The sequence below is a fragment of the Monodon monoceros genome, unplaced genomic scaffold (assembly GCF_005190385.1).
Source record: "Monodon monoceros isolate NGI ecotype Baffin Bay Population unplaced genomic scaffold, NGI_Narwhal_1 Super_Scaffold_21, whole genome shotgun sequence".
Taxonomy (NCBI): domain Eukaryota; kingdom Metazoa; phylum Chordata; class Mammalia; order Artiodactyla; family Monodontidae; genus Monodon; species Monodon monoceros.
In genome coordinates this window covers 104121702-104126452 of record NW_021703778.1, presented here as the reverse complement: position 1 = coordinate 104126452, position 4751 = coordinate 104121702, and the positions used below count along the sequence as shown (strand labels likewise).

The window sequence follows — 4751 nt, the reverse complement described above, 5'->3', positions numbered from 1 at the left end:
GATTTGGATAAAACTGCAGAATAGGTAAGACTTTTTAATTTGCTGTTTAGTTTTTATTTTATAATCATAAACTTAACTCTTCAACCTAGCTAGACTTGGAGGAGGATAAAGAAAATATGGAACCCAAGGAACAGTAGCAAGAGCACAAAAGTTATAGGATAATGAGAGCAGATGGAGGTGGAGGGGTATTCTCCTGAACTACAAGAGAAATGGTCTGGTGATTGAGATAAAACCTAAGTTAAATTTATTACAGTTGTTCACAGTGGGCAATGGTGATCTTGCTGGTCTTGCCATTCCTGGACCCAAAGTGCTCCATGGCTTCTAAATCATTTATAAACTCTTTTATCTTGACAAAGACCAACCCCTCAGTCTTGGCAATGCAAATACAAAGTTGGAACTGTTTGTGTTGGGCCCAGAATTTGCCACGGGCAAGATACCAGGACCCGTGTGCTTCAAGATGAAGCTCTCCTCATCAAACTTTTCCCCATAGATGGACTTGCCGCCAGTGCCATTAAGGCATAGGAAGTCTCCACCCGGGCACATAGACCCCAGAATAATTCTGTGAAAGCAGGAATCCTGATAACCTTTCTTCCCAGTGCTAAGAGCACAAAAGCTTTCTGCTGTCTTTGGAACTTTGTCTTCAAAAAGCTCAAAGGCGACACTGTCCAGGGACTCATTGTTGATGGCGATGTAGAAAAATTACGGTGAGGTTGACTAAGGCTGGTATGTCTCCCGGTGGCAGCAACAGCATCAGCAAAACCCAGAATAGGTAAAATTTTAATTGAACTCTCTATTCAACTTTTCCTTCTCATGTGTTCTGTCACATCTCCCAGAACAGCACTCCTCACGCATCTTTAGGCCTTAATATTCTCTTCCCCTCTAACCTTAAAAAGGAAAGCTGATAAACATATTTTGATCAGATTTCAATATCTCAATATTTTAACCCTCAAGCTATTTCCTCATTTACTTATCCTGAGTGCTATGGAAGAAACTGACATATTCTGCTGTGTTCTCCACTTCTTGCACATACATTCCAGCCTCTGTTACAGGTATGTGTAGCCACATGACCGATTACTATCAAGAAATTGTACTGGAAGTGTTGTGTGTCACTTTCAGGCCACAGACCGTAAAACCATTTGGTGTCCTCTTTGCTATTTTTCTTCTTCCAGGTTAGGGTAGAAATGCTTACGTTGACCATGGAGAATATACATCGAGGAAGGTAAAGACTGCGATAGCCTGCCTCTCTGAATGACCATGTAGAGAATCACCCTTCTGTTGATCTCAAATACCTATCTTTGGTCATTTACACAGAAAATCATAAAGTTCTGTTCTGTTTTGTTCCTTATCCACTTTCTGTTTCAGTGAGTAGATTATGTCACTTTAATACAAATGCTTATAAAGATCATTTACATATGGTGGAATTTCAAACACCCACACTCATAGGTTATAGAAAGAGGAAATTTTGCTTAGCAATTCATCCTGCATATCTTTCCATACTGGTGAGAAAAAATTTATTTTACTGTTGTAAAGGCTGCATAATATTTCATTTTGCCATATTTCATTTAACTAGTTTCCCATTGATAGGACATATCATACTCCATTCTGTTATATATTTAAATGTATTCAATGCTTACTGAAAGTCCTTTCATACCATAGTTTTATCATCCCTGATTTATTTTAATTTATATTACATCAGTTGGCTGAATTTTAAAAATTTCAACTTTTGTCAGGAGTGCTTGGATGCTGTCATGTCCAAGCACATTATGTGTTTGAGATTTTTTTGTCTTTATATTTGAATGAGAACTTGGTGAGGCCAAAAAAAAAATCTTGGTTTATGCTTATTCTCTCTTAAGATTTGTAAGACAATGCTCCTCAGTCATCTTATGCTGAATGTTTTAGTGCGAAGTACTGAGACAAACTAGATTTTTTCCTGTATTTTTTGTAATGTGTCTTCACCTGAATACCCATAAAACTTTATCTTGGTGATAACTGAAAGCAGGGGCCTCCCTGCCCATCCCAAATTTCCATAGAATACATTATTTTACTCTACTACTTCAATACTATATAAGGATATAGTAAATATTTACAGCCCTCTATCAATTCCTCTTTCATCAGTATGCCATTTGATCTGGAGATTCAAATTTTAATCTAATGACTATAACTACTCTTTTGTAGTGTTAATAATTTTCAGGAGCTTCACTTATGTCTTAAGTTGTATCACCTTTGCCTAACATCTTTATATATTACCATCTCTTGGGTTTCATTCATTCATTCATTATCTACTGCAAATTAACATGATTTTTCAAAAGTGACATTTCTTTCCTTAACTCACTTTTAAGATGTATCCTTTCTAATCCTTATTGCTTTTAATTTGTTTCACTTATTTTATATCGTTATTTAAAATTTAGGTATCCTTTACAAAAGTGAAAACATTTATTACTTCCTAATATATTCTCTCTTCTCCGTTATCAAATATTTTTCATTGCCTTTATTTTCTTAAGAGTCATACTCTCTGTTTTATGATAGAGAGTAGTATTTATCTGATTGTTTTATTATATAAAAGTTCCATGTGTCTTATTTTTACCACTTACCTAACTTTTATTCATTATATTTCTCTTGTCTACTAACCTATCAATGGATGCACTTCATGCTGTGCTGTCTTTATTATTAATAATATTTAGATAAGCAAAGACTGTCAAGAGAAACAATTTGCCTAAGGATAAGTGATAAAGGAAATTGGGAAATAAACTGGAGGCAATAAGGAACATACTTCCAAAATACAGAACTGGAGGACAGATGTAACTAAAGAATGTTCCAAACAGACAGGTCATCTTTGTTTTCTGCAGCACAGATCCTTAACTCATAGCAATGGTCTGAAGTTAACGTGCGATTTGAAAAAGATACAGTGTAGTACTCTAAATGTGTGGAACTCTTTCTTTTCAAATAAATTTACATTTCACAAGGTCCAAGGTCCTCATACCAGTCCTCATATAAACTTCCTGCAAAATTTATCCCATTAGTTCTGCTGACATGCCCAATCTAAATCATTCAAGAAGCATATCTTGATTTTCAATCAGGTTTCTCAGGAGACAAGAAGAATAAAATGCAATGTTGTAAAGAATATAAAAACTTAATATGTTTTTGGAAATAACAGAAGGAAAAACATTTCAATAAGAATTTTGGACATGCAAAAATTTTCCAAGTTGAAAGTGAAATCAAGAAATCCATTCAGTAAGAGAGACCAGAAACACTGAGTCATTAAAGAGTTTTTTATATCTCAGAAACATTTTTGACGATCACAAGATATAAAAGAGGGCAGGGTGTGTGACGCATGGGAGTAAGTTAGGAGAGAGATTATGTAGGGTCTCTTGATTAAGCTAAAGAATTTATGCTATCTTTTATGGCACAGATAATCATATAAGTTAAACCTGGTTGGTATACACACCTCTAGTTTTTTTTGTTGTTGTTTTCTTTCAAGAAGAAATCTGGCCATACAGTACATGGTAAGCCAGTGTGGAGAGAGATTATTGGTAAAGAGATCTGATAATTCTCTTGGATTAGTTCAAGTAAAGGCTAATCAGTGATGATTTAAACAGTGGCAGTGTAGTACAGGGGGGAATCTATATTCAAGAGCAAGTTAACTAATAGATTTGAGAAAACAACTATAAAAATGTCAATGAAGTTGGACTATGATAAGAAAAAAGGAGAAGAGAATAAGTGGAGCTTGTTGACAAGAGAATTTACTTTTATTACATTATATCTTGGAAGGGTAAATCATGAACTCAATAAAAGTTTGAATTAAAGTAATTCTAAATGGGAATTCTATATGGAAATGTTTGTGTGAACTTTCAATAATGTCATTCTGAAATTCAGTATAGTTTAGAGAAAGAGATACTGATTCAAGAGTGCCCAGCTTTGAAATAAAAAATAAAATTATTAGAGTTAATAATATGCCATTAAAGATTTGTTGAGTTTAACAGTTAAAGTAAAAATAAAAAGTAATCAAATTAAAAATGGCTAGGAAGTCCATCATTTAATGTGTGGGTACACGAGGATGACCTGCAAAGGCAGGGACATAAGAAATGTAGCAGGAGAATCAGCCGCTACCAGAAGAAATGAATTGCAGAAGCCAAGGGAGAACATGTTGTAAAACTCAGCATATGGACAATACTGTCAAAAACTGTAGAGAGGTAAGATAGGCTAAACATTTTATATAAATCAATAAGTATAATTTTATGAAAAGCTAAAAACCATAAGTTGATCTTGAATATAATTTAAAAGGGACTGGGTAAAATTGTTTGTGTAATGGCCAGACACTAGTGTCTTAAGAAATGTGTGCCACGGAGTAATATGAGAAGGTTGAGAAAATAAGTACAGAACATTATTTCAAGATGATGTTGTGGTAAAGGAAGGATGCATTTTGTAAGGAAATGGATTTTAATAGGCTTTTTCTTGGTTGATTGGTTGTTTTCATTATGAAAGAATGCTTATACACAAGAACTGGGACAAAGACAGAGGGAAGACAGAGAACAAGGATCAAAGAGAAAAGGAAGGAAGGAGAGCAACAGGGGGAAAGGAGAGAGAGAGGCATGGAGGGAGGAGAGGGAGACAGAGAGGGGGGATGAGAATGAATGAATGAATATGAATGAATAATGGAATAATGTAAGTAGTTAGGGGTGTAAATTTCCTGAAAAAGATTTGTAGGAGGCAGAAGGAAAGAAGAGATATGAGCTTTGAAAAATGAGAGATAG

The 4751-nt window shown here is 34.7% G+C and overlaps 1 pseudogene; it reads right to left on the bottom strand.

Annotated features, from left to right (window-relative positions):
* Positions 1-247: 247 nt before the first annotated feature.
* On the bottom strand, positions 248-751 carry LOC114903882 (annotated as a pseudogene).
* Positions 752-4751: the final 4000 nt, after the last annotated feature.